Source organism: Thamnophis sirtalis, unplaced genomic scaffold, assembly GCF_051295495.1.
Source record: "Thamnophis sirtalis isolate CommonGarterSnake01/CBP01778 unplaced genomic scaffold, rThaSir2_p1.2 scaffold_10, whole genome shotgun sequence".
NCBI lineage: Eukaryota > Metazoa > Chordata > Lepidosauria > Squamata > Natricidae > Thamnophis > Thamnophis sirtalis.
Window position 1 is genome coordinate 39,721,265 of NW_028261390.1, and position 12,638 is coordinate 39,733,902.

Below are 12,638 nucleotides of genomic sequence, written 5' to 3' on the forward strand. Positions count from 1 at the left end.
ATTTTTAAAACAAAAGCACACGTATTTTCATAAAGAAATTAAACAAGAACAGTGTAGACGCCCATCAGAATGTTTCCTTAAAGTCTCAACAAGCTGGAAGATATAACTGCCACTTCATTGTTAAGTCAGATCACAGTTATATCAAGATGCTGCATGGAATTCTTGAGTACCTTGGGTATTATCCAATATCCCTCCAGAAGTATATTGTGTGCTTGGATTCCCCCCACCCAGCAGCAGCAATAGCATCTCTAAAAACCTGCAATTCAGTAGCAGAGCATAAAGGTTGTTATGGTATAGTTGGGAAACAAGCATTACCTATAATACTGGGTAATGAAATATCTGCAAGCAAATAACCAAGCTCAGAGAGTACCAAGGACTCGAGTTCAATGAGTTACATGTATTCTCTTTTATTGGGATACACTGATGCCAACCCTTTGAGGCAGGCCAGGTAAACAACAGACACTGTGGGGATTCCAGGAATGTTGCATTATTGTTGTTGATTTAATAATAGAAAATTGAAAGCCTGTTCAAGTTTCTTACTCCATCATATACTAATCAAAGTCAAGGTTGGGATTATTTTGAGTTTTTTTTTTCCATTATTCCTTGGACTGTGTAATCTCTTGCCTAAATCTCTCTTTAATAGTAATTCATTTATATCTCTTCACTTAAATTTCAATGGAATCTTGTTGGAAGGGTCCTAGTATCACATTTGCCCGAGAGCTCATCAATCATCTATATAGGCCTGTTTAATCTAGAGCTATAAATATATTTTATTCCTGTCAATAATGTCCCTGCTGACAATTGAGACCCATCCAAAAACTACATGCCATGAAATTTCATGACAAAGCTGGAAATGTTATTTTCCTTTATCAAAACTAAATTGTCAAAATGTACCAGTTTATATTAGCACTAGAGAAATAGATATTAATGTATTTTTAGTAACTAATTGCACTGGAGATGTTTGTGCAAAATAGTGCTTAGCACCATGGATGGATAAGAATAGTCTGAATCTAAATTATGTCCCTGGAATTGCTATGAGAGCACTGAATTACAGCAAGTCTGATCTTACAGATGAGACAGAATGTTAGGCATATGTGACCAAGAGGTAATGTTGAGAAATAATTATTCTAAATAGTAATAGATATAAATTCTTTTTTTAAGAATCAGGCTGCACAACATTTCAATCATATCACACTTGCTCAAGACCTGAAACATTGTGGAAGCTGACAAGAAAAGACATGATGAATTTGACAGCAGGTGTTCAGGAAGAATCTGCAATATCAAGTAGCAGTACTTTGTAAGGCACAGACAAGGCATAAACATTTATATGGATATTACCCAGAAGATTAATAAAGCAGAAAAGAAACAGATGAGTTGCAGTTCCAACAAGATTTGACAATTCAGGAGGAGAGGATATTTCTTTGAAGGGAATCCAAAAAGGTCAACTTACATGAGATGAATATGAATACCTAACATATAAATTAAATATAGTTTTCTTCTGTAATGCATAAAATCTGACATCGCATTGGAAGGATAAACATCTAAAAAGTATGTATTTGGCTTGCCTCAATGTAACATAAAAATGATTTCTGCATCTGAATTCAACCTGGTGCTCTTCAGACCTCAATTCACATAAATCTATCTAAACACAACCTTTTGCCCAATGTGCAGGAAGCATGAAAACAGGATGTCAATTTGATGAACACTATCAAAATTCATATTTTTCTTTCTCTCTCTCTCTCTTCTATTGTATTTAAGGCAGTAAACAAAAATGCTCTCTTAAAGTTATCCTTTCAATAATAATAGAGTCAAGTATTTTGAGCATTTTTGTTACTAGCCAAAGTTACCCAATCCGACAGTTGAATGGGACTCTCACCACCACCACCCACAGTCCAAATCTAATATATTAATCATTATACACATTTGTGCTCAAATTCTCTAACCAACTCTTTTTCTTCTTGGTTCTAACTAGGAGGTTATAATTTACAGAATTGACACTTTTCTATTGCAGGTTTTCAAATGTCTTACTGTTTCATATTTTGAATTTAAAAGGTGTTCAAAAGTTACTAATACATACTTTTTTAAATCTTCAGGACATTTTACTTCAAGTTTAAAATGCTTCTTCAAATTACATGTAATAATATTGATTTATTTATTTTAAATACATTTAAGAAAACTCAGAGTTCCATTTAAAAAACAGATACTAATATGCAATTTAATCTGTTGCTATTCCTTCACTTTTTTTTCAAAAAGAAGCATAGCAGTGCATCACTAAAAGGTAAAATGTCCTATTAATGTGTCTATGAATAAAACATGCAAATCAATCATAACTGGTTTTCCTATATATTCTGTTTGTTTTATATTATATCCTGGGAAGGTTAAAAACATTTTTATTCTAATGAATCATATAAAATAGTGTATTATAAATTACTCCAGTTAAATTCTCTTAGCAGCTATAGTAAACTATCAGTATTTCAGTTCTAAATCTATGTACAGGATGCCGTACAGCCCGAGGGGCAGCATCCATGATTTCCACTACCAGTTTGGGCAAACCTCTGCTCCTACCCATAAGCCTAAAAAAACTTGTATAAATCCTTAGCTTTCAAAATTGCAGGTGCCAATTGTAAATGTACAGGCACCAAAAAAAAACAAAAAAAACAACAACCATGGAGATATAAGTGGTTAGTGCAATGTATAAGGCTACACACTTCCAGAGACTTCGGATTCAGCTTTTTTTAAAGCAACGTACCTTCTTAGCTAATTATCCTAAGCTGCTTCATTTTAATAAGCAGAAATTAACAGAAGAAAGAAATCCCAACTTGGAATTCTTGAAACAAATCCATTCCGGACTTCTCAAAAATGATTTTAAGTATTTCAAATGAACTGAGTTGGGTGGAGTGAATCTAAATAACAAACTGTAAAAAGAAAAAAGAAAACTTTATTTACATAACAAACTGAATCATCTAGTTTCCTTGCAAAGAAGTACTAAACCCCAAGAATTTGTTTTTTACACTTTTCAGATGGGATTTTTAAAAGAACCCCTCTGAGAGAAAGCAACAATTATATGTAATGAAATCTGCAACCAGACTTTTCTGGTAATTAATCACTCAGGAGCCGTTGCAATCCTGCAGGCAGTTTCTGACAGATTCTGAGTGCTTTACAAGAATCACCAAGGATAAGATGTGTCTGGGCTGGCTTTTGACAGGGACTGCTTGTATATAAAGTGCTGAAATTTTAGTAAAATGAAAAAGCTAAATGGATTCACAACATGCAAGTACACAGGTACATGTATGGCTGCATATTAGAATTCTCATCCAATATTGTTAATTATAAAACACATACTTGCTAAGAATTGTTAAATATTCTTTTAGTCCTAATAGCAAAGCACCACCATTTAACAAAGATACTTCCTGTTTTCAAGCAGTTGGGAAGGTATGACTTCCAACCCAAATACTTGGCTTGGCAAGCTCTCGATGTGTTGATAGATGCTTTTATAACCACTTCATTCCACCTGAAATTTCAGTATAAAAGCATAGTCTGCCTTGTCTATACCTCAAGGGAGGGGAAAAAAAGAAGGAAAAGGAAGAAATACATCAACCACAGCATGATAGTAAAGATTATCCTAGCTCCAGCAATATGTGAAATCATAGCTGCAGGAATGAAATATGTTGAATGAGAAAAATTACATCATTTATATGGAAAGAGCAAATAATGTATTTGTATCATCTGTATACTACCAAAAGTCCTGTGTCTGTTTAATAATTTGTAACATTTGATCATAGGGCAGAACTTTGTCAACAAAGGAGCTTCAAATGAGCTGACCTACAGAATGCTTGGGACACTTTGCTCTCAAGGGAATGTAATTTGGGAAATACTTTGCCACTTCAGCACTGCAGGGCTGCTGCTATTCAATGCCACCACCATGCCACATGCCAGGTGGTGCAGTCATTTGATCCCCATTTTCAATGTTCTTTGGCAGCTTCTTACAAGTCAATAGGAAACCTGGAAAAAAGTGGCATGATGTTCCTTTCCATCTTCCCTCTTTTTTTCTTTTTTCTTTGCTTGTGGGAGGTTGGCGGGAAGAAAGTCACTGGAGAAATAGTGCACTCTCTCCCAGTGCCTCTGCACTCACACCATTTGCACACTCCCTCACCCTTCCCACACTCTCCTCCTATTACAGCAACCACTTACGGCCTCCTGAGAATGGGAGGAAGAAAGAGAAGGAAGCCAGGAAAGAAGGAAGGAAGAAGCAATGGAAGAACAAACAGGGAAGAAGAACAGAAGAAGGAGATGAGGCAAAATAAGGGTAAGGGAGAGGGGAAGCCACTACCTGCAGGATGGGATGGGATGGGAAAGGAAGAAGTGGAAGGGGGGGAGGGAGGGAGGGAGGGAGCAAGGATGGAAGGAAGGGAGCGAGGGAGGGAGGAAGGAAGTTTTTAAAGATTCACTGGGGAAGCTAGCAAGATTCTGCTCTCAATGACATTGTTGCCTACCAGTGCTCATTATACTTTTCTGTTTAAGTAAGGAAATAGCTCTGAAATGATGACGAAATGGATCATGGGTTGTTTAATGGTAAATAAAGTCCTCAAAAATGCTGGATGGCTGCTTGTGAGCGTGGTCACTTCATAGCTGTTGTGTTGCGCTGCTGCGACAGTGCAACACAGCCACTCACCCGAGGCTGTGCCTGGCTCTTTGGGAGCCTGCTCGGAAAAGAGCAGTCACCTGGCAACCTCCCTCTTCATCTGGGCACAGCGCTGCTCACCAACCTAGTGGTATCCCGAAGGCGCCAAGCAACACAATCACCTTTGCCACCCCCCTGGTTCCTGCAGCTTAGCACCTTCGGGATACCGCTAGGTTGGTGAGCGGCACTCTGCCTGGCCGGAGGTGGAGGGGTTGTCCAGGGGTCTTATTTGTGGGGAAGGTCCTATATTTTTGCCCACCAGAAAATGTGGCATGGCCTTATTATCAGGAGATGTCATATTTTCGAGGAAACCTATCTACTGTATTTCTCTTTCTTTATCCCTCTACCTATCTACCTACACCCTCTCTCTCTCTCCCTACCTACCTACTGTATTTCTCTCTCTCTCTCTCTATATATATATATATATATATATATATATATATATGTATGTATGTATGTATGTATGTATGTATGTATGTATGTATGTATATATCCCTTTATCTACCTACCTACCTACCTACTTTCTCTTCCTACCTACCTACTGTATTTCATTCTCTTTCTCTCCCTTTCTCTCCCTCTCCCTATCTACCTACTTTGTTTTAATTTGCCTCTTCAAAACCTTGGTGCGTCTTATATTCCGGTGTGTCTTATACTCTGAAAAATATGATAGCTATTTTTAGAAAAAGTATCTATGATTTAAAAAAATTCTGAGTAGAATGCCCACACTGATTTAAGTAGTTTCTCCCCAATGGTTAGTGAACATTTACTGAATTATCAAAATTATCAGTAATGCATTTCTTGTGAATAAAGCTAAGTATTATTAACAAATGTCTGTAACAGCCAGAAAGTTAGAGATCGCTCTAAATAAACCATTGAGAAGATCATCTGAAAGATGAATTGACAAAATAATGCATATTCTCTTGATTTCTTTTATAAACACCTTGTTTACTCCTTTAAGGCAAGATGCCCAGCATAGAGAGTGAACTGTATGAACATGTTATATTCTAGATACTTAAATGTCTTCCACAAATAAGAGCACTACTGGTTAATATTGGCCACTTGAGTACAGATTTCGGAGCAAGGACTGGGATGCTAGCCAAATACTTTAAAGGTTGAATCCTGAACACATTAAAACAGAGGGTGGAAGGGACAGAAAGAGAAGGAGAGATAGTAGGAAAGGAAGAGGAAGAGTGGAGGAGAGGTAAGGGAAGAAGAAAGAGGTAAGGAGAGGTGGGTGGAAGGGAGAGAAAGAGAAGGAGAGGAGGGTGGAAGGGAGAGAAAGAGAAGGAGAGAGGGCAGGAAGGGGAAGAGAGAGGGTAGGAGTAGGGGAGAGGTTTGGGAAGAAAGAAGGGGAAGGAGAGGAGGAAGGAAGTAGAGAAGGAAGGGAGGGAGAAAAGAAAGGGAAAATAAGGTGGTGTTACAACAGGCGCTAAGGATGGTAAACAAAGCAACTCAAACTGTATACTATAACCTTTTAAATGGAATAACAAAAGTATAAGAATGGCAAAGAAAAAGAATAACTATGTGAATGTACACCTATAATTGTATGTAAGAGAATAAATGACAGTAAGAATATAAAACACAATATAGGTAAACAATATTTTGTTATAAATAGCTAAGTATAAATAAATATAGAATTGTACATAAAAATGGATAACGAATAAGGAGACCATGAATGCAAGATAGAAATGTATAGAAGGGAAAACACTAACTGTAAAGAAACGGATACGGAACTGCTGTATGATATATGATGGAACTTCTTGTTCCTATGTTATTTTAAGTCAATCAGTAGCACATGCAACAATATTATTCAATTATTTATTGTAAAGTATGATTTCACAGAATATATTAAATATCGATAATCCTCTTGTATCTGTAATGAGATTTATTGCGAATAGCATTTCTTCTCATAAGTATTGTTTTCATCAAAATAACGTACATACATTTGGATGCTTTGTAGAAAGATGTTCTCGCAATCGACTTGACTTCATTGCCTCGTTGGATGTTTTATGACACAATAAACACATTGGATGTGGTTTATTTACAACAGATTCATTGAAACCCATCTTCAGATACTCTGGCAAATAGTCACGAGCGTATTTCTTTTTTTGAGACATGTGCTCATAATATTTCACAATATTTTGTTTAAAGCTGTAGGCACATACTCACTCTCATAAATCTAACGGCGTACTGACCAGTGCGACCACAAACAAAAGAGCTTGTGCCATGTATCATAATCTGAGCATGCCTCTCACGGATCATGGATTGGGTTGGGGGGGGGTGTCGGCTACCAGCTCTGCTTGTCTGTTACAGCTGGGTGATGTGGGGGGAGATGCATGAGCTATTCTGGGGCGAGGCTCTTTTGTTTGCGGTCGCACTATAGTGCCATTTAGTTTCACTTACGTAACGTGGAAAAAAAGGAAAGTGCTTCAGTATCGGACAAAACTCCTACCGCCCACCATGAAAACTGGAACGCCCACTAGTGGGCAGTAGGACCAGGTTGACTACCACTGCTCTAGAAAGAGTGCAGAGAAGAGCAACAAAGATGATTAGGGGATTGGAGCTGAAACATATAAAGAACGGTTGCTGGAACTGGGTATGTCTAGTCTGATGAAAAGAAGGATTAGAGATGAAATGATAGCAGTATTCCAATATCTCAGGGGCTGTAACAAAGAAGAGGGAGGCAAGATATTCTCCAAAGCACATGAAGGCAGGACAAGAAGCAATGGGTGGAAACTAATCAAGAAGAGAAGCAACTTAGAACTAAGGAGAAATTTCCTGACAATTAGAATAATTAATCAGTGGAACATCTTGCTTCCAGGTTATGAATTCTCCAACACTGGAAGTTTTTAAGAAGAGATTGGATAACCATTTGTCTGAAGTGGTATATAGTTTCCTGCCTAAGCAGGGGATTGGCTAGAAGACCTCCAAGGCCCCTTCCAACTGTTATTTTATTCTATTCTCCCTGCCAGATTTAGATACTGTAATCTTGCATCATTCATTGGAATCAAACTTTACCTCGAAACAGAACAAATTTTTACAATGGAACATTATCATTCAAGTTCTTTGAATTAATAAAATTATGCTTGTGGAGTTTAAAGAATTCTGCCTCTGTAAGGCACGGATACATTATTAGAGTTCATAAAGAAATCTAATCCAATGATATAGAAACAGTTTGGCCCATGAAACCTAAAACTCATGTCGTGAATGCGTTTGTATAAAGTTAACCACCTTTAGATTTAAACCTCTATTTTGATGTACTGAGGTTAACACAGTTTAGATTTTTTTGCTGGTACCTTTGGAAGGATGTCAATATTCGTCTGCCTTTGCATAAGTATCAATTCTGTAATGAGGGGAAGAGATAATGGGTGTGGATTAATGTGGTGAGTCATATGAACACCCAAAGCAAAAAAGTGTTGAATCTTTAAGAGGCATGTGAAGAATTACTCCCCAAGTAAAAAGAGATCTCTATGGCTAGCATCCTAAAAGATAGAAAGGCCACTTTTTTAGGATGAGGGCATTAGATTATTAATGAAAAACAGCATTCAGCAGTAGCATTAGCAATAGCAATAGCAGTTAGACTTATATACCGCTTCATAGGGCTTTCAGCCCTCTCTAAGCGGTTTACAGAGTCAGCATATTGCCCCCAACAACAATCTGGGTCCTCATTTTACCCACCTCGGAAGGATGGAAGGCTGAGTCAACCCTGAGCCGGTGAGATTTGAACAGCTGAACTGCAGCTAACAGTCAGCTGAAGTACTGCACTCTAACCACTGCGCCACCTCGGCTCTTCGGCATTCAGTTCTTGTATAGGTATTTTTTTTAAAAAATGTCAACATCCTTCAAAGTTACTAGCAAAAAAATAGCTACCAGCAAAAAAGTAGTTGATAGATTTGGCACAACTACTTATGAATTTAAAAGAGCAAAAGCTGCAATCTAAGCATATTAATAGCAAATGTACTAAATCCTGAATAAAAATGCATTACACAGAAAAAATATTTATAAGATTATTAAATACCTTTTAAAGTGTATATTCAAATATTGTCAAAACTGGATGTCTTCTCTACAAAGAACTTTATATCCAATGAAAGCATTTTCATCCACAAAATAAACATTTCAGATCATTTAATTATCCAAAATTCCAGGCAAATATTGTAACGGACAAAAGTATACTTTCCTTGCTCAACATGTATAGTGAGAAATGAATCTGTATAACCATTGGTACACTTAAGAATCTGAATTGTAACCATAATGCTTTACGAAAAGTAAGTGTGTGTGTGTGTGTGTGTGTGTGTGTGTGTGTGTGTGTGTGTGTGTTTTCTTGTCAATTCATGTAGTGCTTGCAACAAGAAGAAATCCTAACAGTTGCAAGTAGATTTTGGTACATTACCTTATATCTAAAAATCTAGGAAACAGGAATCTAAATTTCTAATCTTAGATAATACCATTATGACATATGGTAAAACACATATGATTTTATAGAAACATATCATTAAAAAGCCCTGAGCTAATTAACATCATAGCATAATTTAAGTTTCAAGGTAAAACTTCAAAAAGAATTATAATAATTTTAATGCTTCTCATCTGGCATCATGCCTTCTGCAATTTCACAGAAGAAAAACAAACGGTTCTAATAACCTGCAGTACTTTCATGCTATTGGCCCAACAAGACCCAACCCCATTCCTTTAGTAGGTAGAGGAAGACTGCACTGAAAGCCTTTTGCAAAACATTTACAATTTTGTCACTAAAATTCAATCCTTCATGAAACCAATTTTTAATCCTTTTTTTTAAGAACTGAAGATTACATATGCAACAGTAGAATAGCCACACTAAAGAAATATAATGATTTGTCTCTATTTTTTTCTTTATCCCTATGGAAAGACACAATGAATCTCTCTGTCTTTGGTATAGAGAATAATAATAGTGAACTAAATGGAGACGAGCACGTCCCCTAGAGTCAAGAACGACTAGCACATATGTGCGAGGGGAACCTTTACCTTTACTAAATGTTGAGAAATTCAGGACAACTATAATCTGTTTACCTTACTGTATACAGATACTGGATCTACTAGTAACACAGAGTTTAGTATCTACCTGAGCATGTCCACTGAATAGAGCTATAATTTTTAAAAAAATCTTTTAAGGGGAATAAAGGCTTCTGCTTGATTCCAAATACAACAAAATTACAGATGATAGGACTATTAAAAGTTATGAGACATGATACACAAAATTTAGTGAATGCATACTTCTGATAACCTGGTTAGTATTTTTGGAGCAAAATGCTAATATGAACTAAGGTTGGTCGTAATCAGCTATAATGATTTCTTCTGTCTACCATCATTTTCATTCCTAGAATCAATTTTTAGATAAATTTTTTTTAAAGATTTCTAAAATGGAAAATACAAACACTGAAGACACACGCCATATTACATCTGCTTTCCAAGCCTTGACAAAAATCCATTTTTTTTCTAGTTGCTTTTTCTTCTTATACAGTTAAAAACTTTGGTCACCTCTCCCATTCTTACATACTAAGCAACAAGAATTCTCAGGTGCCTGGAAGCCACAGAAGTCTGGCAACGTATTTGGCTCTGTTTTAAATATTATGCTGATTATACAAAGTAAAGAGGACAAGTTCTACTTTGTAAATACAATTAACAACTGTTAAATACATACCATTGACACTCAAATGTATTATTTTAAGAATGTATTCTTTAGGTTTTGAGGGTATTCTTAATGGATTCTTAAAGCCCATTTACCAAATAAGGAAATCTGCTTCCAATCTTTGCATGTAACATGTGTAATAGAGTTTGTAAAGGAAGGTTAAGACTGTGAAATCTAAAAACCCACCTTTAGGCTTAAAACAATGGTTTAAAGGTATAAACATCCTTATTTTCATCCTTATGTCACTTCTTTAACCTAGCTTTGCCATCCAATACTGTGTCCTCTGGATGTTAATTGCCTCACTTTAAATTCCAGAGTGAGGAGGAAAGGAAGAGAGGTTAGGTAGATGGAAAGGTAGATTTCAGAGAAGTTCAGAATCCTAGCCTAAGAAAATTTTCTATCAAAATTGACAAATTAAGAACAAATATTTATTATCAAGGTAAGGTAAAGATTATCAGTCTACATTTTATAATGTGAATTACTCCAAATTCTTTTGTTGTGAGAACTGGGATAATATTCTAAAGAGGTTAACTTGAATTGTAATCTTAAAGGTACGTGTTCATAATCGTTTAAAGATAATAACAAAAAGTCACTTCCTTGCTCAAACACACAAAAAATGACTACGGTGTTTATACATTCCCATGTTCCATTAAGTCTTATTATCTTAGGATTATGCAGTATCAATACAAAATAAAAAATACTAATTAATTTTAAAATGAGAAAAATGTTTGGTAGTGACAATAAAAGCTATAGTTCTTATAAACTTCTCCCTGGATTATTGTGATTACATCAGAGGTAGGTTCCTACTGGTTTGGCCCAGTTAGGCTGAATAGGAGGTAACTTGGCAGCCTGGGTCGCTGGAACCAGCAGCAACCCAGCCCTGACGCACACAGCCCCAAACCAGTTCTCTTCTTGCCATCTTGATTTTCGGTTCTGCGCATGCGCAAAACAATTTTCATTGCAGAAATGTATTTTTTTTCTTTTTTAAAGCAAATCTTTTTGCTCGCCGAACTGGCAATAATGCCAGCAGCAACCCACCCCTGGATTACATGCTGAAGAATAAAATAGAAAAAGAAAGGACACCCACAACAGTTAGGATGTATGACAAGGCAAAGCAAAATGGTGAAATCAAAAGAAAATAGTTGAAAAGGATTCAGGGGAATTGTCAGCGTTCCAAATACCATGCAGAATTAAATCAGAGTCGAAGGCAAAACTATGCTTAAAGTTCCAATTTAATAAGACAGGGATGTTGGCATCGTGCTGTGGGCTTCCAACTAGCAATAGCAATAGCAGTTAGACTTATATACCGCTTCATAGGGCTTTCAGCCCTCTCTAAGCGGTTTACAGAGTCAGCATATTGCCCCCAACAATAATCCGGCTCCTCATTTTACCCACCTCGGAAGGATGGAAGGCTGAGTCAACCCTGAGCCGGTGAGATTTGAACAGCCGAACTGCAGAACTGCAGTCAGCTGAAGTAGCCTGCAGTGCTGCATTTAACCACTGTGCCACCTCGGCCCTCTGGAAGTTACATCAGAATCCCACCCAGTTAAAAGTTCATGATCTTGTCCCCACACCCACAGTCCATCACATGGTCCAAACTTCTTCTTCCACGCTGGCATCTCCACCCAGCTGCTTCCGGTCAGGTGTGAAAGTGCGGAGACAAAGGATGACCTTGGCTTCTAGTAAAGAATGAAAAACAATACATTCCACAATCCTACTCCTATTCCCCCCTCCCATCGACTATACTAATGAAACAGCATAATGAAATAAGAGAAAGTGTGGCAGGCCAAAATTCTAAAAGGAATATAAATGCAGGCCTGACAGGTGGCCTCTCCTCAGAAGAAAAATGTTTCCTGAAAAGAGAATAACATAAAAGTTAACATATAAAAATTTAACCACCCACTTCCCCCCCAGGAGACCCTTTGGCTTATCGGGAAACTTCTCATGGAATTGTTCTACTAACTTTTCCACTTTTAAGTTCCAGCTTTTCACCCAAGTGGCTTCAGACAAAGGGTAACCTTTCCATTGCACTAAATACTGCAAGCGACCCCTATTCAACCAAGAGTCTACAATCTTTTCCACCTCAAATTGTGTTTTCCATTCTATCACTATAGATGGTGTTTCCCCTTCTATCTCTATAGGAGGAGAGAAAGTTTGGGTGGATGCTCTTATGCTAGACCCATTTACTGGTTTCAACAAGCTACAATGAAATTCCGGGCCAAATTTCCCTAAACTTCTGGGTAGACTGAGCTGAACTCTAAATGGGTTAACTATCTTCACTATAGGGAATGGACC

At 37.0% G+C, this 12,638-nt stretch overlaps 1 protein-coding gene across 4 annotated transcripts in view; it reads right to left on the bottom strand.

Moving 5' to 3' along the window:
- The window catches only part of AFG2A (AAA ATPase AFG2A), a 138,967-nt gene that overhangs the window by 21,916 nt on the left and 104,413 nt on the right, over positions 1–12,638 (bottom strand). Inside the window, exon 15 of one of the 4 annotated variants that reach the window (XR_001313175.2) lies at positions 2,750–2,915. The exons of the other annotated variants lie outside the window; for them this stretch is intronic. The gene's annotated coding sequence lies outside the window, so the exon portion shown is untranslated. The remainder of the gene's footprint in view (positions 1–2,749; positions 2,916–12,638) is intronic. 4 annotated transcript variants of the gene reach the window in all.